Below are 23,890 nucleotides of genomic sequence, written 5' to 3' on the forward strand. Positions count from 1 at the left end.
GCCTCCCGGGCTCTCGGTCGCAGCCAATCACAGGTTCTGACGGGACCGAGCCTCCCCGCAAGGGCCGTTGGACTTGGCTGACTTTCAGCAGTGCACCGCAGAGCGACGTCAACTTGGGCCAGTGGTGGCTCGCGGGGTTGTCCGCCCTTCCGAAGGCCGTGGCTCTCTGGCCAATGAGGGAGCGCCTCTGCGGTGGGTGAGGTCGAGAAATTTGGTCCCTCGCCAGGGGGTTGAGGAGAGGCAGTGTGTCGCTTGGGGCAGTGGAGCGGTAGTGACAACTAGGAAAGCCAGAACGGAATGCCAACACTTTGCCTGGGCGGAGGTAATGAAAGACATCTGGTTTCATTGCTGTTCTTTGAAAAACTCAACAGTGCACCGTTCTTCGTGACTGAACAGGCATCTCGTGATCCCTTGAGAATGTGTGGGTTTTTTTTTCACTTTTTATTTATTTATTTTGGGGGGGGAGGTTGGGCTGCACCGCGTGGCATGCGAGCTCTTAGTTCCCCCACCAGGGATGGAACCCCTGCCCCCTGCAGTGGAAGCGCGGAGTCCTAATCAGTGGACAGCCAGGAGACTCCCCTTGAGAATGTTGATTCATTTATTCCACAAGTATTTCTGTGTGTTTAGGGAGGACCTTTTGTGTGCCAGGCACTGGAGATAAATCTCGACACAAATAGACATGATAGATGCCTTCATAAAGCTTCCAGTCTAAAGAGGAGGAAGAGGGAGAACAGAAAGAGGTAAACAAGCAAATGACATAATAACAAATCATGTCAAGGAAGGAAATAAACAGATGTGGATACAGAGGATAATAGGAGGTTGAGGTTAGCTAGAGAGGGTTGTTCTATAAGAACTTAATAACGTTTAAACAAAGAGTGAGAAGATCAGTCTGCCACGGCACCTGGAAAGTGATTGTTCTGGGCAGAGGGGACAGCAGAGCAAATGTCCTGAGGTGGGACAGCTTGACATTTTGGAAGAACAGAAAGGCCAGTGTGGGTCTAGTTTAGAGGGAGGGAGAGAGCAGCATGACAGAAGGAGATGAGGTAGACAGAGGCCAGAGGATGTAGCCAAGACTTGGAATTTGCTTTATATTTTAAATATAATGAGACTCTATTGAGGCATTTTATGCAAAGGAGAAAAAGGATCTGGTTTAGACTTTAAACTGCTTTGGTTAATGTGTAGGTGAATAGGTAGAACAGGTTATTGGGAGACTGGTTAGGAGACTAAATCAGAGGAACTCCAAGGTGGGAGATGACCTGTTTTAAACTATGGTGATATCACTGGAGGTAGAGAAAAGCAGAGATTTTAAAGATAAATTATTAGCTTGTTTTGACATATTAGGTATCCCATTCCCCGGACAACTGTTCTGAAACCAGTTCATTGAGCATTCTGTTTAGAGAGTGATTCAATTTTCATGGGCTTCCTGGAATTTTCTGTTCTTTAATCATTTTATTGAAGCCATATATATATATATACACACACGCACACCTACACATGCATATCTGAACCATCAGACAAGGCAATCTTATTTACAGAAAGCCCTCTCCCACCCTGTTATGTGTGTGTGTGTCTCTCTCTATATAAGTGCATATATCCCAAGTGTATACAGCTCAGTGAATTTTCACAATCTGAACACACCTGTGTATCCACCACCCAGATCAAGAAACAGAACATTATAAACACCCAGGGACTCCATCATACTGCCTTCCAGTCATTGCCTATCATGACTTTCAACAACATAGATTAGTTTTGCCTGTCTTTGGACTTGATATATATAGAATCACGAAGTATACACTCTTTTGTGTTTGGCCCTTTATTCAACTTTATACTTATGAGATTCTTCCATACTGTTGCATATAGTTGTAGATTATTCATGTTATTTCATTCTGTAAATATTCCTTTGAATTCATCCTTCTGATGAACATTAGGGTAGTTTTCAGTTTGGAGCTATTACAGATAGTGCTACTATAAACATTCTAGTACGTGTCTTTTGGCCTTTTCTTTTGATGGAGAGATCTGGTGGCTGAGTTTTAAATACAATTAAGTTATTTTTGAATCTGTTCATCAGTAATATAGTACCATGTATTGCAGTATCTCAAACATACAGACCCCAGATCATCAAGGGCTTTGCTCTCACAAATGTGAAAACTTTTGGCAACAAGAACTGTTGACGTGAGAAATTTTAAGTTTGGAAGTCTAAAACACTTGTAATTATGTATGGCATTTTGACCTTCTTTTTAAGCAGTTGCAAACTGCATGTCCAGGATTTGAGAACATCATGACTTTGCTACATCCTTTTATTACAAAAGACTGTAATTCACAGGCATATGATAAACAAGGTCAGTTAGGCTGACCTGAAGAATATGCATATGTTTGGTGCTAATACAGTCCTTGGAGTTATATTTGAAAACCATACCATTCCACATTCTACCACAGTTGATTAGGAATAAAGCCAGCAGTTTACTTCTTTAGAATTATTTATTTTTGCTTCTTGCATCTCTGAAGCATGGCTAAATGTAGTACAAATGTACATATAGTCAACATGCGGGATCACTGCATAATGTCCAAAAGAATCAAGTGGATGCAACACTCCATGCTTCATTAAGTTGAGCTCCTTTTTATTTCACTTTATATTTTAAAGACTTGAACTATTTGATAGTAGTCACTATTGGGCAATTATACTCAAGATGGGTCACAAGGCTGTGGGTGGACAGGTCGCAGGAGGCCTTATAAAATATAAAGTGAGGACATAAACCATTTGAGATTTAGGCTAATGAACCACTGGACTGGAACTGTTACAAGATGAATTGAGGCGTATTACACATTTTAAGAGTTTGAGCCAAAACTGCTTGGAATTGTTCAGCACCAAACCGGAATTGGTTAGGAGTGCAGCTAGAGGCAAGATTTTATAGAGAAGATGTGAAAGCCAAGCAAGAAAATGATTTGATTGGCTACAGGTTAAACAGGTACCTTATTTGGGGAAGTCTGTTTGGCTTTGTGGTTGGTTGTCCTTAGGTTTTCATTTCTTAACCTTAGGGCACTATAGATTTAGGTTTTGGTTTGTTTACTTAAGCTACTAAGGCGTTAAAACCACCTCAGTCTAAGGGCCTCCTTGTTTAATTAATTTAACACTACCCATTTTCCTGATTAGTTGCTAATGCTCCTGGGGGCCAAATACTGTGGAATAATGAATTGATAATTTTATTAATATTCACTAATGAATAACCAATTTTTTTTTCTTGTTAAAACATTAGAGATGGTATTTTTGTATAGTCAGTGAAGGGTACCAGAATATGTGACCCCCAAAATACACCTCTTTGGATTGTTATTATTATTATTATTTTTTTGCGGTACGCGGGCCTCTCACTGTTGTGGCCTCTCCCGTTGTGGAGCACAGGCTCCGGACGCGCAGGCTCAGCGGCCATGGCTCACGGGCCTAGCCGCTCCGTGGCATGTGGGATCCTCCCAGACCGGGTCACGAACCCGTGTCCCCTGCATCGGCAGGCGGACTCTCAACCACTGCGCCACCAGAGAAGCCCTCTTTGGATTATTTTGAGCTAAAGGCAACTGAGGACCAGGAGATTCAGAAAAAGCTCTTCACCTCCCCCTGCCTAAAAATAGAGTATAAATTTCCCCTTTAGTAAAGGAAATTTACATTTATAAAGGAAATTTCCATCTTTCATGGTGGCTCCTGGAAGTACCAGAAAGAGCGCTACTCCCAGAGATAACTGTTACCGCCTGACAGACTCCTTTCTACATAACAAGACAACCCTTACTTAGTACACGTTTCCTCCCCTTGCATTCCTGTAACTTGCCTCCCCTACTCCAAAGCCCCTTTTCCTTTGTTTAGCCTAAAATAGTACATAAACCTCAATCATCTGGTCTCCTAGAGTCTCATTTCTTTATGAAATTTCCATTCATACTTACAGGATTAAAACTGTTTTTTCTCTTCTTTATTTGTCTTTTGTCATTTTAATTTCCAGGGTCCCAGCCAGAGAACATAAGACGGTAAAAGGAAACATTTTTTCTTTTCCTCCGTTAGAATCAGCAGTTCTCCAGGTAAGACTCCGGATGCTACTTCTGGCCTCATGCCTAAAGTGTGAGATATTAGCTTGTAGTTTTCCACAGTTCAGGTGGTTTTCTATCTAGAATTGCTAGCCCAGATGTCCCTTCTGTGTGTCACCAGAATAACTGCCAAAACCCTGACACAAACAATTTTTACATCTTGTCTTTGAACCCTATTAAAACTTGTAGCACTGATTTTATTTTAGAATGTAATTGTTGCTTTTTTTCCCACAAATATGGAATAAATGAGCTTCATCCAGTACCAGTGTTATAGAGCTCTGAATTATCTTTCCATTTCCACCTCTGACTTTTCTATTTGGCCCTATTCAAGTATTTAATCTCATTATGCATCATTCTCATATAGGGCTATTATGAGGAAAATCGTATTTTATAAATATAGAAAAAGTTATAAACAAAATTGCATTTTGTTACTTAAATTGCAAAAGCTCAAAATCAAGGAAATGGAATATGATAGTCATTAGCTCCATTTGCCAAATAGTTCCTGCTCTCCACCTCCCAGGCAGTTTCTGGCCCCTTCATGGGTGGTGCTGTGGGAAGGTAGGGAGCCTGTGACTAGTTTAGGTCAGTGAATTGTGCGTGGAGGTGACAGCGTTTCTGAGTTGGAGCAAGACCCTTCAAGGCTTATTTCCCTCTGCCATTACAACTAACGAAGTTGCAGATCACTGCTTCTCCTTCCGTCCGGTTCCTGAGTAACTAACTGTGGAGAACAGAATCCTGCTGCCAACCCATCGTGGCCAGATAGCTGAGCAGGAAACAAACCTTTGTGGTTTTGAGCCCCTGATACTGTTTGCTGCTACATCTTGAGCTAACTTAACCTAGCCTATCCTGACTCCTACAGTTAGTAGCTCCAACTTAAAATCATTTGGTTGAGGTATTCTTGGGGCAGTTTTATTCAAAAAGAAATTTTCATTCATTTTTTCAATAACTTTTCATGAGGTTTCTGCTGGGTTTATAGCAACGAATGAAAAATATAAATGTCTCTGTTCTCATGAAAATTGGGAGGGGCAGAGGAGATAGTAGGCATTTATCTAGGTATGGTGAATGCTATAACTGGAAAAGTATGGCTTTCTCTAAGTATTATTCTTGGAGTGTTGTGGCTCCTCTTCCCCTTTCTGTCTCTGTCTTTCTCTTAAGTTAGGGATTATTCAGTTGCTGAATATTATACAAGCCTACCTAGAAAGAATGAGAAAGAAAAAACAAGTTTCTAACTCTTGAGAAGTATCTTGGACTCACAGAAAATATACCTCGCCTGAGTCTGGAATGCCAACATTGCTTTTGACCAATGGGCGGCCTCAGACAAGTAGCTAGCTTTGCTGTGCCCCTCTTTTATCAGATGTAAAATAACACTAAATAGAACCTGCCTTGGCTGACTTTCATAACTGCTACAAGAATTCAATTAAGCAGAGGATTAATTGTCCCATATAAAAAACCAGTGTTATTATTCTTTGAAGATTTTACTTGACGTGAACTGGAGGAGCCAATAAATAGCTAGTTTTAAAAAAAAAAAAGTTCGGTCCACCTATAAAGCAACATATAAACAAATTAAAATTAAAATTGTACCCTTCCAGCTGTGGGAAATGATACAGAATGACACGGTCAGAGTTGCACCTTCAAGAATGTAAATTGCGTGTTTATTGCCAAGTCATATCTGCTAATGTACTGCTATTAGGATATGGCTGAAACAAGCCAAAAATTCCCTGTAATCTTCATAAGGAATATTCAGTACTTTTCTTGTCAGTAGAATGAAGGGAATGTTCGAATAAGTAGTTTTATACAAGTGGATAAACAACAGAAAAATGCATGCAGTGTTAGTAGAAACTATCATTGTCTTTGAGATCTGTTAACTTCAGAAGTATGTACGCTTATAACTTGTTGGAAATACCTAATTTTCTAAACTCATTCCTAAGTCTCATTTAGATTAGAGTTCAGTATCCCAAAGTAACATTGTAAGAGATGATGAAAGGCACATTTGTCACTGGTTGTCAGGCAACCCAAAGCATGAGTCATTGGCATGTACAAACACACCTCATTAGGTATACAGAGTGGGTGTAGGTGCTGAACTGCTTTCCTATTGGTCAGTTTCCCTTCCAATGACAGAAGAGACAGTATTTTTCCCCCAGTTAATTAGCATACTCTGGGGAAGTACCGGACTGTGTTTCTTAACCCTGGTAGTGTTAAATATAGACTCGAAAACCAGCCTTTAGCATTTACCATTTAAATGTTACTTTGGCTTTGGGTGTTCTAGATTTTATATACAAGAATACTCCAGAAAAAGTTGTGAAAATTCAAATAAACTAATAGCACATAATGATTATGCTATGAGAAGTTAACAAGAGGGACACTGGTTCTCTTGAAGATACCTTCCCATAAAATAAGAATCGACAATCATCTTCCCAGAATGAAACCAGGAACGATATCCCCGGGTCGCAAAGGACAACAGAAATGGTGTTCCCTGCCGCCACCCCACCTTTGCATAGACCACAGGGAAGAGGCAGAATGCTGAGATTCGGGAAGAGGGCAGAGTTACAGCAAAGGGAAGAAAGGGAAGGGGACCAAGAGACAGACGTCAGCCTGCCCACATGAGGGACTGTCATATGGCCTGAAATGTGACCCAATGAAAATCGTGTAGAAATAGATGCTTAGTGCTCTTGGAACTGTATGTAACTGGTGAAAGCAAGGTTACATAATATTTTCTACACGTTCTCTCGTTCTGTGGCTTCTCCCTCCTAATTCATCCTACACCCACTGGTACTATTTTTCATCTTACAGCACGGTTTCACGAAGCTTCAGGAGCTCCCCATTTCCAACAGTGTTTAAAAAAAAATTCTAAGCTTCTAAGGCTAGTATTCACACTTCTCCATGAGCTTGTTCCTGCCCTTCAGCAGCCTTCTGATCTACTACTTCCCTAAATGGACACTCATTCCACCCAAACTCATCATTTCCTAAACCTGCCGTGAGGGTTCTGACCCCCTCGCTCCCTTGCCTCTGCTTAGGCAAACCTTAATTTTCTCCTCTTAGTTTTCTTAAATCTTCAGAAACGGAAGGATTAAAGTGAACGTTTGCCATGTGATTACTGATTGCTTGTACTCTTAGAGAAGAAGCAGAATAGAGTATCACTTTGTGCTGCAAACAAAAATAATAATTGCTAACTGTTCGGGTTCTCCAGAGAAACAACAAATAGGGTGTGTATGTATGTGTGTGTGGGTGTGTGGGCGGGGGCTGAGAGAGAGAGACTGAGATTTAAGGAATTGGCTCATGGGATGTGGGAGCCGGCAAGTCCAAATCTGAAGAGAGAGAACAGACCCTGCGTATATGTGGAGGAAAAGTATTCTAGGCGAAAGAGAGGGCACGCACAGAGGCCCTGCAGCAGAGTCGCAGGCTGGAGACCCAGGGAAGAGACGCCGCCGCACTCACGTCCCAAGGCAGTCTGGAGGCAGATCGCCTTCTTCCTTGGGGGATGTCAGTCTTTCTCTTAAGGCCTTTAACTGACTGGATGAGGCCCATCCACATTACGGGGGTAAAATCTGCTTTACCCAACCTACTGATTTAAATGTGAATTCCATCTACAAATACCTTCACAGAGACATCGAGATTTATGTTTGACTAAACATCTGGGTACCTTGGCCTAGTCAAATTGACACATAACCTTAACCATCACACTAACCCATACAAATGCTTATTCTGTCCAGGCACGGTTCTAAATTCTTGATGTGTATTAACTCATTTAACTCTAACAACCCAATGAGATAAGGTTATTATTATCTTCCCCATTTTACAGATGAGGCACACAGATAGATTAAGTAATTTGCCTGAGGTCATATAGCTTATAAATGATGACTTGCCAGGACTTGAATTTTTGCAGCCTGGCCCCAGAGTCTGTGTTCTTAACTGCTGTGCTCTTCACCTCTCAAGAAAAAAAAGTGAAAGCTGAACTCACTGATACCTTATATGTTCTTCCCGCTGCCTCCGTAAATATCTTTGCCTGCCATTAACATCTGTTGGAAATCAACTTTTTACAGAAACCTGATGTATGTCCACACAACAGCTCTTTGATGTAGGTAGTGTTATCCCTCTTTTACAGACGAGGAAAATTTGAGGCACAGAGAAGTTAATGATCTGCCCCAGGCCACGAAGTAGTGAGTGGAAAGCAGGCATTAGCCTAGGACGCTCAGTCTCCCAAGCACATCCGCTGACCACAGTGTCTCTCTGTATGTTCAAGATGTTCCTACTCATCTCTGTTTTGAAGCCTTTAAATTACTTTAACCAAAGTTGGCTTTGCAGATTAACAAAAATTGGCTTTCTGTTTCGATGTGTTCCACAAGTGAAAAACACTGTACACATAAGCCTAAATTTCTGACTAATTCATGCACCAGAAAAGAACATAGATTGTGACTAAAGAACATAGATTGTAGCTAAGTGGCAAGAAAAAAAGAAAGAGCATTTCCTGTTTTACCAGGTAGGGATTAGCTAGTATCATCTCCTGGAGGCCCGCTGCATTTAGAGAAAGAGCAAGGGGCAAACACATCACTCGGAAGCACTGAAGTGGGAGAAAACGACCAGCTAGAGTAGAATAGAGATCGAACCTAAGGAGTGACTTCACCTAAGCCTAGCCCGCTGGCAAGGACTTCAGTGGGCGGGAAAACACATCAGACATCATCGCCCGTTTTGCAGTGTTGCTTGCTAAGCTGGAATTAGGTGAATCTACTGTCTGTTTTTACGGGACTGATGTAGAAAGTTTTATTCCAGAAGGAGTTTTGGTTTCCCAGTGGGGCCCATGAGAAGGCAGAGCATACTGTTTACTGTTGATAAGGATCTTAATGGAGTAGTGGTTGCCACCAGGCATCTTTCCCCTCTGTCTTCTTAACTCACTGAACTACATCTGTAGCCTGGGAGACGAAAGGCCCCAGAAGGTTTTCGGCCTGTCCGGAAGTCAGTATATGACCAAAGAATTTTAGAGCCGGGAGGTACCTTTGAACTATTTTCCTCCTCTTCGTCTCCCCTTTAGTTTTCAGAAAATTAAATGCAAACTCTGAGAGGTGAAGAGATTTGCCCAACACCACAGAGCTGGTAACTACAGGCTAGAATTATAGGCCAAATTTTTAGTATCCCAGGCGAGTACTAATCCAGCCTCTTCATACTGTGTGTGATCAGAGTCATTCTTGACTTTAGACAACCTAGTTAATGTTAGGAATTTTTATTATTCCCTGTCCTTGCCTAGAACACCCTAACTGGTCCTGAGCTCACTGGTCTCTGACACAGTTTCCTGCTTACAAAACTTCTTTCTTCTTTCTCCTCTCCTCTATTAAAACTCTTTTGTTTGCTTAATAAATGGCTGTTCATTCACTCAAATAATATTTATTTAATGCATCCTCCTATGTACTAGAAACTATTCTAGGAGCTGGGGATGTAGCAGTGAACTAAACACACAAAATTTCTGTCCTCATGGAACATACACTCTAGAGGAAGGAACAGAAAACCAAACAGATAAATATATTCTTTGATATCTGTAACGATGAATGGTCTGTAGAAAAATAAATGATGAATAATGGGATAGAGAAAGGAGTATGTGCTATTTGAGGTGTGGAAGTGAGGGAAAAGCCTGGCATTGGGGGGCAGGAACCATAATGAAGGAAGGGAGGGAACAGACCCTGCATATATTTGGAGGAAAACTATTCCAGGCAGAGGAAAGGGCACGCACAAAGGTGCTGCAGCAGAGTGGCAAGGAAGCCTGCAGGACGGGAACATAGATAATGAGTGAAATTAAGCAGAAATGAGGTCAGAGAGAAACCAGTCTGTAAGACGTTGTAGACCGAGATAAGATAAGATAGGGAAAGGAAAGGACAGAAAAGAAAAGGAATTTAGACTTGATTCTCTTTGTTGAGAAGACCTGGGGAGAGAGAGTAGGTGAGGGTTGTGAACTGATTTGTGATGAAAAGGATCACTCATGTTGCTGTGCAGGGAATGAACCCTGGGAGAGGCAAAAGTAGCAACTAGGAGACCAGGTAGAAAGTTGTTGGAGGAGAATGGAGAGTTTCACCTTGAGGATGTTAACTTTGTGACGTCCTGTAAACATACAATAAAGCTTTTGCATAGGACTTAGATATATTCATCTGTGGTTCTGAAATCACACAACTCAGATAGGACTTCAACCCACGGACCTGGACTCGAACCCAGTCAAAATTCATGTTGGGACTTGAACCCACTGTCTTTTAATTGAGGTCACACAGCTGATCCCAGGACTTAAGGAAGCTCATGTTCTTTATGTCTCATCGCCGAAAGAATTCAGTGAGAGGCAAAGTGATAGGTAAGAAGTGGATTTATTTAGAGAGATACACATTCCATAGACAGAACGCGGTCCATTTCAAAAGGTGAGAACGGCCTTGGGAGAAACACACTACAGAGACAGAAGTGAGCCATCTCGGAAGGCTCAGAGGCCCCCAAATATGTAGTGGTTAGTTTTTACGGGCTGGATAATTGCATAGTCTAATGACTGGGAGGATTATTCCAACTATTTTGGAGAAGGGTTAGAGATTTCCAGGAATTGGGCCACCACCCACTTTTTGAGCTTTTATGGTTGGCCTCAGAACTGTCTGGTGCTGGTGGTGTGTCATTTAGCATATGCTAATGTATTACAGTGAGCGTATAATGAGACTCAAAGTCCACTGGAAGTCAGATCTTCTGCCACCTCGGACCTAGTTGGTTCTAACCAGTTTTTGTCATGCCCTATGGCTATGTCATTCTTTTAAAGGTCGTACCCTGACCCCTTCCCTCCTGTGTCAGTTCCAGGGAGAAGTCAAGGCGAAAGACATGCATTCAGGAGTCACCAGTGTGCAGATAGAATTTAAAACCACGAGGATGAGATCACCTAGGGAGTGAGATGGATGGAGAGGAGAGGAGGCTGGAGGTCAAAGCGCTGGGATTTTGCAGAATTTAGAAGTTGGCAAAAGGAAGAGGTCCAGGCAAAGGTGACTAAGAAGGAATAGTAATGAGCTAGGAGGAAATCCAATAAAAAGTGAGAGAAAGGCAATAAAGAACATTTCAAGGAGAGTGTAAGCAGCTGTTTGATGATTAGGCTTGACCATCCCAGACAAGATCAGTGTCAGTGCAGTGAGGGCACAAAAACGTGATTGTCATGAGTTCAAGAGAGAATGTCAAGAGAGAATGAGAAGTAAGGGAGCAAACACTCTAAAAGTACTTGAGGAGTTTGATTTTAAGGTGGGACATAGGAACGAGGCAGTAACAGAGGGGTATTTTTTTAAGATGGAAAATATTATAGCATGTATGCATGCTGATGAGAATAATTTGAAGGGAATGAAAGACTGACTTGCAAGAAAAGGAGCACATTAGTCATCTGGGATGGGGGAGGCGTTGGAGGACCCAGGTGAGCTGGCAGGGTAGCTGGACAGATCTAAGGACCCACTTGAGGCTAGGTTCATGATTTGGTGTGAGACCAGTTAGTGTGTGTTAATGTCTTTCTCCAGCCACATTCAGCTACTTGGGTGCAGAGGCAGATTAGGTGAAGGGTTAGATTTGAACAGGTTAAGCTTTAGCTACATGGATATAACAAAGCAGGGAGGAGAGAAACTATAACAATGGACCATGGAATCCCAACTGGATAAACAGAGAAGAGAGGGCATGAGTGGCGCCGTGGAAATTAAAAAGCTGGCAAGGGTCAATCACTTGGAGATACTGGCCGTTGTACAAACCCAGGACAATGTCTTTTTTTTCCAAAATACTCTAAAATGTGAATGACTGGTGAATAGCTTATAAAGATAACCTTCCATGCATTTAATGAGAAAATAGATACTTCTTAACACAAAGAAATTAATTTCTAATGGGCAAATTCTAGGGGCATTTGACAGAATAATGGGAGAATATTGAAGGAAAGAGCCTCAATAATATAAGTTAAGGACTTCCCCATTTGACCTAACTGCATGGGGTCCAGAATACGTGGTGACCCACTGCTTTCTCTGTATCAAAAGTGAGTTATTCATCAACCAGAAGTCTAACGAGATGAAGCGGAGATCCACTTGATCTTGAAAGATCAAGACGTGTTATATAAATAATACAGGACTGGAATTTATATTACAGACTTCTTTATTCCAGAAAAGGAACATGAGGGGAAGGTGGACTGTCTTAATAACTGACTTCAGTCACCATTTAGCAGCCGCAGTGAGTTCTGTGGAGATATAGATAGATATTCTCTGTCTTTAAGGAATTTATAAATCCTAGGTGTATAGGTACTGAACGTGAGTGAACATGAATAATGATACGATATATATAAGAAATACCAAAAATGTTAATGAAAATGCTGACAATAGGAATGGATAGATCAGGACTGAAAAATCAATAGATTTACTAGTATAGTCATTACTGAGAAATTAATATAGTTGCTCCCAGGAAGTAAAATCCATTATGTATTGTGGCAGAGACAGCTAGATGCCCGATTCAGTGTACATTCTTCCCTTCCTCCTTAGTAACAGACCCCTGATTTTCGTCTGGGCATACTGCTGGCAAAAAGAAAAGATCATTTCCTAGCCTCCCGTATAATTAGTGTGGTCTTGCTGTTAAATTCGTGCCGTGAGATGTAATTAGAAACACATGGACTTCCAGAAAGTTACACTACAAAGGAAGGAGGCATGCCCTTCTGTCATTCTCCTTTCCTGGACTGTGGATATGACGGCTGGAACTTAAGAATCATCTTGGGTCATAATATGACATGGTAGAGATGGCAGAGCAGTAAGAGAGGAGGTCAGATCTTTGGGGAACTGCTCTATGGAGCAACCATAACAACCATTTCTGTTAAGAGCTGCCCAACCTGATCGTAACACACACACACATTCATCACTGTAGATACCACAGTCGCAGGTATAGTGTTTGACACATACTGGTCACTCAGTAAATATTTGATGAATAAATACAATTATTTGTGATGGGGGTTTTGCTTCTGAAAGTGCTGTTGTAGTGGAAACTCTAATGATGTTTCCCCAAATATAGCAGTTTTTTCTTCTATTGCCTTTAACTAGAGGAGCCTCTGAAAGTGACATATATATATATATATATATATATATACAGTTTATACAGTTAGAAGCAAATATAAGACAGGATATAAATTTTATTCACAAATATTTGCTCTTAAAAATTGCCCTATGTATTAGTTATTGCTGTGCGACAAATCACCCAAATACTCATTGGCTGAGAACAATAATCATTTATCCCGTTCTTGCTTCTGCGGCCTGGCTGGGGTTCAGCCGACCTAAGTTTGGCTCAGCTGGGCAGCTCTGCATCTCACTGCAGGACTACAGACTGGCCGGATCAGCTCTGCTCAGAGCGTCTCTCATTCTTGGGCAAGTGGGCTACCCCACGCACTTCTTCACATGATGACGGCAGAAGCACAAGAAAAGGAGACGCTCAAGGATCTTCTAGGCCTAGACTTGAACTGGCGCATAGTCACTGCAGTGTCCATGCCATTGGCCAAAGCAAGTCACATGCTCTCGTAGACTCAATATGGCCATAACCTATTTTCACCTCCTCCCATCAAGAGGTAGTTTATTTCCCAGACATATTCTTTACCTCTTGAAGATGGGCTTGTGACTTGCTTTGACCAGTAGAGTGTGATAGAAGTGAAGTTTTGTGACTCAGTGAGCCCTAGCCTAAAACGGCCTTGTATTTCCACCCTCACCCTCTTGGGATGCTGTGGTCACCACATGAGGATGAGGAAACCCAACTCAGTTGAGCCTCTTCGTGGATGAAAGCCCACGTGGAGAGAGGCCTGGCCATCCCAGCTGTCCTAGCTCAGCCCCCAAGCTGCCTATTTAGCTGAATGTAACTTCACGAATGAGCCCAGGTCGGAACAGCAACAGAACCCCCGTCCAAACCGTAGAATTGTGACATAGCTATTTTAAGCCACTAAGTTTGGGAAGGGTTTGGTATGCAACAATCGATAAATAACACTTATACCTAAGACCAAAGTCAAGCGGCAGGGAAGTATAGTCTGCATCAAGTAAGTGTGTGGGTACAGGGAGGGGTAAAGAATTGAGACCCACAAATCAATCCACTGTGGTGTATAATAGCTGACTTTTAACTATTTTAAATATAGTTTGACCTTTAGTTGTTAGTGGCTTCTGACATTTTAAATCTGGTTTCTTGCTCCCCAACCTATTCTGTCTTCATGCTAGTTTATCTCCGATTCTTCCCTTCCTGCACTCACATGCTACTGCCCAGTCATGAGATGGAATCTATTTCTGCACACCCTTGGATCTGGGCTGGCCTGGAGCTGCTTTGACCAATAAAATACAGAGAAGAAACACTGTCTCAACTCCTAGCCTCTTAGAGGCCTGGCAGCTTCCATGTCCTGCCACCTTGTAAGAAGTACAAGTGCCGAGGCAACTCTGCTGAGAGAAGGCAAGTTTTTGACGTTTGTTGCAGACAGATGATCCCTTACACATATGTGTTGTAAGGTCTGGTTTGCATTTTCAAATTTTTAAGATGACAGACACCACATTTTGTTTATTCCCTCATCAGGTGATAGACATTGAGGTGGTTTCCACTTTGGGGGAATTATGAAGAATGCTGCTGTATAAACATTCACGTGCAGGTTTTTGTGTGGACACGTTTTCATTATTCTGCATGTGAGTGAAGTTGCTAGGCCATATGGTAGCTACATACCTTTGAATCTCTTTTCCTAAAGGAATACATTTTAAAAAACTCTGAATCTGTGACAGAATTTAGAGGGCCAGACATCCTTGGAAAAGGCAAGTGAACTTTTTAAAATACAGCGTGTTGGAGAGGAATTACAAATATAGTATAACATGGTTAAAAAGCTCAGCTGATCATGTACAGCATAAAATAAAACAGGAAGGAAGCCAGGAATATAAAGTGTGTGTGTTAATATAAATGACGTCGTATACTTATTCCTGGCTCCCAATCTGAGCCCATGTTCCCCTCTCCCCAGGCAGCTCCGTTCTGCCACCCTGGCCCTCCCCAGGAGACAGCTCAACGGACCACTCTCTCGCCTCGTCAGCTGTCTGATCACTCAGCAGTGTATTAGAGGGGTCTTCCTTGATCACCTACCTAAAATACCCGTCCCTCACCGTCTATCCCCTTGCCGCTCCCCACATTCAGAGCATTTATCAGCACCTCAGATGTTTACTCGTTCATTCATTTATTTGTGTCTGTCACTCCCCAGACTGTGAGCTCTGTGAGAAGTGGATATTCATTTAAATTGTAATATCCCCCACATCAAAACAGAGTCCACTGCTCAAAGTATATTTGTTAAATGAATGGGTGAATGAATGAACGAATAAATCCTTCCATTCCTTGCAAAGCCTTTTTTTCTTTTAAAAAAAATTTTATTGAAATATAGTTGATTTACACTGTTGTGTTAGTTTCAGATGTACAACAAAGGGATTCAATTATACATATATATGTATATGTGTGTATATATATATATTCTTTTCTTTACATCATCTTCCATTATAACTTATTACAAGACATTGAGTAGAGTTCCCTGTGCTATACAGCAGGTCCTTGTTGGTTATCTATTTTATGTATAGTAATGTGTACATTTTAATCCCAAACTCCTAATTTATCCCTCCCCCGACCTTTCCCCTTTGGTAATCAAAAGTTTGTTTTCAAAGTCTGTGAGTTGATTTCTCTTTTGTAAGTAAGTTCATTTGTATCATTTTTTTAGATTCCACATACAAGCGATATCATATGATATTTGTCTTTCTCTGTCTGACGTACTTCACTTAGTACACTTAGTATGACAATCTCTGGGTCCATCCGTGTTGTTATAAATGGCGTTACTTCATTCTTTTTTTATAGCTGAGTAGTATTCCATTGTGTATATATACCACATCTTCTTTATCCATTCATCTGTCAGTGGACACTTAGGTTGATTCCGTGCCCTGGCTATTGTAAATACTGCTGCAATGAACACTGTGGTACATGACTCTTTTTGAATTATGGTATTCTCAGGGTATATGCCCAGTAGTGGGATTGCTGGGTCATATGGTAGTTCTATTTTTAGTTTTTTAAGGAACCTCCATACTGTTCTCCACAGTGGCTGTATCAATTTACATTCCCACCAGCAGTGCAGGAGGGTTCCCTTTCCTCCCCACCCTCTCCAGCATTTGTTGTTTGTAGACTTTTTGATATGGCCGTTCTGACTGGTGTGAGGTGATACCTCATTGTAGTTTTGATTTGCATTTCTCTAATAATTAACAGTGTTGAGCATCTTTTCCTGTGCCTTTTGGCCGTCTGTATGTCTACCTTGCAAAGCCTTTGCTGCATCGAGGACTGTCCTGTGGGAAACTGCATCAAACAAATACCATGTGAAGTTGGCCACCGTCAGAAAATTCCAAGGGCTGTTAGTCAGTTCACATGTGAGACGTGGAAGCAGAAAAGAAAACAGAACATAAAATTAACCTAAATACTCCTGTTCTCACTTCATGACATGGTTTCTGCTGCCTTCCTCTTCAGCAATTTTGGCCTTTTATACCTTTCAGTGTTTGCTGTTGTTTACTTCACACCTGTGTGGCACAGAACAGTAGGGCTGATTAAAAACACCTGAGATGGGCAGAAGCCGTAATTACTGGTGCAGATAGAGCTCAGCCTGATTATCTCTACAAGAGTCCTTTTAAAAGTCCTAAGTCCCTGAGGGCAAGGGTCCACCCTGCTTTCCCCTCCGTATTTGCTTCAGCTGACCACTGGTGTCGTTGATCTGCTTTTAAAGTCCTTCCTTTCACCTCTCTTCATTTCTTTCACATTTGTCCCCGCTTTTTCCGTCTTCTGCTCCTGTTTAAACTCAAAGACTAGTGTAGACAGCTGTACCGGGAGAGGCCTGTACTTTTGTGTCGCTTAATATTTTCTGCCTCATCTTTTAGTTACTTCCTTATCTCAGTTCAGTTATATTGAACAAATGTTTGTGGAGTAGCTACTGTGCAGGACGCTTGCTAAGCCTTGGAGACACCGAAATTATCGAACAATTCCTGCTTCTGCTATTTCACAGTTTTAAGAGTCTCCAGTCCATTCATTTGTGTTAGGATTGTAAGCTTCTTGAAAGGCTCAGAATAGCTTACACATAGGTAATGTTTATTAGTGTGGGAAATGAATTAAACTGAATTGATAACCAACCTGGAATTTGATTTCTTTCTTTTACTCCTCTTCAATCCGATCTATGTCGACCTGTGGCACAAAAATAAACACATATTGGGTCTTTGTCCCCAGTTCCTGACACAGAGCTCCTAAATCCCTTGGAATTTCCTGAGTGAGAGGAGCGTCTTCTGTTCTAATGAGGTGACTCTTGATGGGCCTCTAGATAGCTTCACGATGGGGGCTGGTTCCCAGAAAGGCCAAGACTTGATTAGAGGTTTACAACTTTGAGTCCTACTTCCAACCTCCAGGGAGGGGAGAGGGGCTGGAGATTGAGCTCATCACCAATGACCGTGACTTAATCAGTCATACCTGCATAATGAAACTTCCACGAACACCCCTAAACGATGAGGTTCCGGGAGCTTCTGGGTCGGTGAACACATGGAGGTGCTGGGAGGGTGGCATAATCCAGAGAGGGCGAAAAGCTCTGCACTCCATCCCCCCTGGCTTGCGCTATGCATCTCTTCTATTTGCCTATTCCTGAGTTGTATCCTTATAATAAATCAATAGCAGTAACTAAACTACTTTCCTGGGTTCCAGGAGCCATTCTAACAAATCACCAAACCTGGGAGGGTGGGTCATGGGAACTTTGATTTCTAGCTGGTGGGTTAGGAGTACAGGTGACAACCTGAAGTGAGACTGCACTTACACCAGGTAATTATTAGTATCAGAATTGAATTGAAGTGTGGGACACCTGTTTGGTGTCCAGAGAGCTGGAGAATTGGTTGGTGTGGGGGAAAAAAAGCCCTCACGTTCGGTGTCAGAAGTATTGTGAGAACAAACTCTTGGGTATATATACCTAGGAACGGCTGGATCTTTTGCATTCAGAATATATAAAGAACTCTTGCAACTCAGTAACAAGAAGACAACCCAATTTAAAAGTGGGCAAAAGATCTGAATATGTATTTCTCCAAAGAAGATATACAAATAGTCCACAAGCACATGAAAAGATGCCCAACGTCATTAGTCATTAGGGAAATGCAAATCAAAGCCACAATAAAATGCTACTTCCCACCCATGAGGATGGTTATAATAAAAAAAGATAGGCAATAACGAGTATTATAGACAAGGATGTGGAGAACTTTGAACCTTCATACATTGCTGGTGAGAATATAAAATTGTGCAGCTACTGTGGAAAGCAATATGGCAATTTCTAGAAGTGTCAGACATGGAGTTACCACTTGACCCGGCAGTTCCTAGTATATACCCAAGAGAAATTAAGACACAGACACAGAAAAAAAAAAGAAAAAGACACAACCACACAAAAGTATGTGCAGGCATGTACATAGAAGCATTTTTCATAATAGCCAAAAAGCGGGGATAACCCACGTGTCCATCAGCTGATGAGTAGATAAAGAAAATGTGGTACATCCGTACAATGGGGGTGTTATTTAGCAGTAAAAAGAAATGAAGTACGGATACATGCTATGACACAGATGAACCTCGAAAACATTATGCTTAATGAAAGAAGCCAGTCTCGAAATACCACATACTGTGTGATTCCATTTATATGAAATGTCCAGAAGAGGCAAATCTGTATAGACAAGTAGCCTCATGGTTGCAAAAGCTGAGGGCTGTGAGAGTTTGGGGGAGCAATGGAGAATGAATGCTAATGGGTACAGGGTTTCTTTGGGGTGATAAAATGGTCTAAAAGTGACGGTGGTAATGGTTGCCCAACTCTGAATCGTGCCCTTTAAATGGACGAATTATGTGGTATGTGAATTATATCGCAATCAGGCTGTTTAAAAACTGGTGTCGGCCTCCCCTGGGAACAGCACAAGGTATGCACCTGAAATGGCAGGTTCGATCTGACCCTTCTCAGTTCACGGACTTTACCATGGGTTAGTCACTTAATATAAACAGGAATCACTAGTAGTCAGAGAAATGCAAACTGAAACATTCACAAGGATATCACTTCACACCTTTCAGGCTGACAAAAAATCAGAAATGTGGATCCTGTCGAGGGTTGGAAGAGATGTGGGAAAAGAGGAACATACTCTCCTCCCCTGCTGGGGGGCATCTAACCTAGTGCAGCCATTCTGGAGAAATAATCTGTCATAATTTAGTCTTGTGAAGAAGACACGTATTCTGTGGCCCAGCAATTCTGCTCCTGGTATATATTCCAAAGAAATTTTCACACGGGTCTGTGTGGGAACATGTGTGAAGATGTTCCTGGCATCACAGCCCAGGGTGAAAGGGGTTGGAGTCTATGTGGGTGCTCATTCCTGGGTGAGTAGACAGGTTAAATGTCATGCACATGCTGGAGTCTAATGGCTCTGTGAGTAGCATCAGGTTAGATGTGGGCAAAGCTGCATGGATGACTCTTAAATATATAGTGCTGAGTGGAAAAATATAAACACTGGATGGAGATATTTAATACTGTTTCCATACGATAAAAATGTGCACACAGGGAATTCACTGGCGGTCCAGTGGTTAGGTCTCCGTGCTTCCACTGCAGGGGGCACAGCCAATATCTGGTCGGGGAATTAAGATCCCACATGCCACACAGCATGGCCAAAAAAAAAAAAGGTCAGAATTTATAGAGCTAGTAAAGATGAAAAAATATCCATCAGTAAGTCTGTGGGAGGGATTTCTGCCTTGGATAGGAGACTGTATCAGATGGCCTAGAGCTAGATAAGCCAAAACAATTCTATCAATAAGATAACAGAGGTTGCAAGATTATGGCTGAATCCTGAGGCAACCTAACTTCTTGACTATTTTAAGGATCAGTAGCCAGGGGTGGTTCCTCCAAAACAGGATTTAAACCTTGGCTCTCTGAAATGGAAAATGGTTGGTTTTGCTCTAAACTGAGGTTGAACCATTGATTCCACAATGGCTCTTGGTATGTCCCTCAGCTTTCCTACTAGCCCAGCTATGTACATGGTTTCCTTAAGCTTTCCTTAAAACGAATGTACCCACAACCCCAGTTTTTGCATCATTCTGCCAGTGGCTCCTGGCATTCCCTCAGACCATCCTGCCTAATGTTAAAATGGACTAAGCCAGGTTCCATGCCAGAAAGACTTGGTTTTCTCTCCTGGCATTATTCTTTATGGCTGACTGTTCCTAGTTAAGTCATTTAACTTCTCAGAGCTTCTGTTTTTCTACATGAAAAAGAGATAACAATAAACTATGTTAGCTATCCTAAGTATTTCCTATGCAATTGCAAATATACATATTGAAGCTCAAATTGTATCCTATTTATTACGCATATTCTTCTGTTAATTTTGTTTTTACTTTATATATATATCTATATATACACATATACACACACACACACACATATGTATAATGAATGGCTGTCCATGTCAATATAGATAAAGTTAATGGCTGTCATGAATGTGGTAGGGCAGGGGGTAAAAGGGAAATCTCTGTACCTTCCACTCAATTTTGTGGTGCACCAAACTCTGCTCTTAATAATAGCCTATTTTTTTTAAAAAAACTTAAAGTTGATTCAACAAAATGATTGAGGAATTTAAAATGCATGTTAATAGAATTTCATGGTTAATCGTTATTGAATCTAGGATTGTACTATGTTAGATTATATGTGCAAAGTAATATTTTCGTATTTAAATAGTATACTCAGTGAGAGAAATGATCTCAATATGAACATTTAATACATAATTTTAGGTAATAGCTGTCCATAGCAATATATACTTTTAAAAAAGTAGACTTTACTTTGCAGAGCAGTTTCAGGTTCTCAGCATTGAGTAGGAGGTAAGAGAGTTCTCACATATCCCTGCCCCCCTCGCCCATGCACAGCCCCTCCACTATCAACATCCCCCCACCAGAGTGTTACAGTTGTCACAATCGATTTGTCACAATTGACTTGACACATCGCTGTCTCTCAAAGTCCATGGTTTACATTACGGTTCACTCTTGGTGTTGTACATTCTGTGGGTTTTGACAAATATATACTTTTTAATGGCCACATGTAGTACCATGGTATGACCTACCATGAATAGTTTAAACAATTATTTGAAAATGAAGTTCATTTGAAAATTTTTTCTACTATATACAATACAGGTGATGCAATGTGTGTTAAAATCCTTGCTATTTTAAGTTAAAATATAAGATTGATGCATAGAAAAATCAACAGAGGACATGAATAGTCATTTTATAAAAGAAGAAATATAAATGGACAGTATGAAATGAGAAGTTGCTCAATCGCATTAACAATCAAAGAAATGAGATTTAGAAAAAGACATCCTTTTCGAGAGACATAGATTGGTGGAGATGAAAAAGATTGATAATATCGGGACTGGCCCTGCTGTAAACTGGGGGTGGAAGGGCAAATCTTGGCACCCTTCTTCTCCTTTTTTTTTTTCAATATTTATTTAATATCTGGTCACCTTCATGAGCTTTTATTTTATTTATTTATTTATTTGTTTATTTAGATTTATTTAGCTGCGTCAGATCTTAGTTACGGCATGCAGGATCTTCATTGCGGCACGCGGACTTCTCTCTAGTTGCGTGCTCGGGCTTCTGAGTGCGTGGGCTCAGGAGTTGCAGCACGCGGGCTTAGTTGCCCCGTGGCATGTGGGATCTCAGTTCCCCGACTAGGGATCAAACCCGCATCCCCTGCATTGGAAGGCAGATTCTTAACCACTGGACCACCAGGGAAGTCCCCTTTGCACCCTTCTAAGAGGGCAAGTTAGCAATATGTAACCACAGTTACAATGCACAGACCTTTTGGATTATTTTTAACCTTTCAAAACCTGTGGTAATAGTATTATTGTTATAGTTCTTATCTTCTAAAGACAAACATTGAAATTTTTTAAAAATAAATTTATTTTATTTATTTTTGGCCGTGTTGGGTCTTCGTTGCTGCACGCAGGCTTTCTCTAGTTGTGGAGAGTGGGGGCTACTCCTCGTTGTGGTGCACAGGCTTCTCATTGCTGTGGCTTCTCGTTGCGGAGCACGGGCTCTAGGGCACACGGGCTTCAGTAGTTGCAGCACGCGGGCTCAGTAGTTGTGGCTCGCGGGATCTAGATCGCAGGCTCAGTAGTTGTGGCGCAAAGGCTTAGTTGCTCCGCAGCATGTGGGATCTTCCTGGACCAGGGCTCGAACCTGTGTCCCCTGCATTGGCAGGCGGATTCTTAACCACTGCACCACTAGGGAAGTCCCAAACACTGAAATATTATGAATGAAATTCTATAATATGGATTGCTTCAAAATAGTCTGGTGAGGGCTGGGGAAAAGTGGGCGGAGGTATAGATGAAGCAGATGAATTCTCATGTGTTGAAGCTGGGTATGTGATAAATATATACTTGGTCTTTGTTCTTGGTTCCTGGTACACAGTTTCTAAATCGATGAGGCCACTCTTGGTGGATTCAGGATGGGGGCTGATTGCCATAAAGACCAAGGCGTCATTAGAGGGTTGGAACTTTGAGGCCCACCCCCTTACCTCATTCTGTCCTTCAGTGGTTCACAGAAGAGACAGACTCTGCTCAGAACATAAGATGGTGATAGTAAAAGGGAAGTAGGCAAGTCCATGTTGGAACCTACAGAAGAAAAGAAAGGTAGTTAAAAGCACATGACCGAGAGCAATACTGGGAGTCACACAATCAGAGTTCCAGGCCTCGCAGCACCTCATCCTCAAAGCCAAGGCCACCTGCTCCCTGCTCCTTCTTTTCCTTCAACCACAGCCTGCTGCAGGCCCACGCACAAAGCGGCCAGCATCGCTGGGGAAATTCCCCATACCATTGTCCAGCAATAGAGACCTTGAGGTCTCAGAAAGGTCTCTGGGGTAGGGATTGGTGGGTGGGCTGGAGGGGATGTAAGTGTGGAGGTGGGAGAGATGTGGCCATGGTTCTCAATTTTTTTTTTTTTTTTTTGGCCATTCCGCGTGGTCTGTGGGATCTCAGTTCCCAGACATGGGATCGAATCCGTGTCCCCTGCAGTAGAAGCGTGGACTCCTAACCACTGGACGGCCAGGTAACTCCCTGTTTTTCCATTTTGAATAGATGAATGTATTTCTCATGAAAACATTCCTGCCCTTGGCAGCAGGCTCTCTTGGTGCCATTGCAGGATAGAAAGATTTGTGGGCTGACCAGAGACCTAATCACCATAATTTCTAACATTACGTTAGAGGAAAATGCATTCTGCGTTATAAACAACCAACTAACAAAAGCTTTCTTAGAACATTCATTCAACAAGTATTTATCAAGAGCCTACTAGTTTCTTTTTTTTGTTTGTTTTTTATTGAAGTAGAGTTGATTTACAATGGTGTGTTAGTTTCTGGTGAACAGCAAAGTGATTCAGTTATATATATGTATACATATTCTTTTTCATATTCTTTTGCATTACGGTTTATTACAGGATATTGAATACAATTGCCGGTGCTATACAATAGGACCTTGTTGTTTATCCAGTCTATATATAATAGCTTGCATCTGCTAATCCCAAACTCCCAATCCAACCCTCCCCCAACCCTCCCCCTTGGCAACCACAAGTCTGTGCTCTATGACTCTGAGTCTGTTTCTGTTTTGTAGATAAGTTCACTGTGTCATATTTTAGATGCCACATGTAAGTGATATCATATGGTATTTATCTTCCTCTTTTTGACTTACTTTGCTTAGTATGATGATCTCCACGTCCATCCGTGTTGCTGCAAATGGCATTATTTTATTCCTTTCTATGAGCACTACTT

General features: G+C 41.6%; 1 long non-coding RNA gene across 1 annotated transcript; it reads left to right on the plus strand.

Moving 5' to 3' along the window:
* Positions 1-182: 182 nt before the first annotated feature.
* LOC132425734 (uncharacterized) lies at positions 183-23,505 on the plus strand. Its single transcript, XR_009519487.1, has 3 exons — positions 183-421; positions 3,984-4,059; positions 23,106-23,505. It is a non-coding gene; the product is annotated as an uncharacterized lncRNA (long non-coding RNA).
* Positions 23,506-23,890: the final 385 nt, after the last annotated feature.

This window comes from Delphinus delphis, chromosome 5, assembly GCF_949987515.2.
Source record: "Delphinus delphis chromosome 5, mDelDel1.2, whole genome shotgun sequence".
NCBI classification, from domain to species: Eukaryota; Metazoa; Chordata; class Mammalia; order Artiodactyla; family Delphinidae; genus Delphinus; species Delphinus delphis.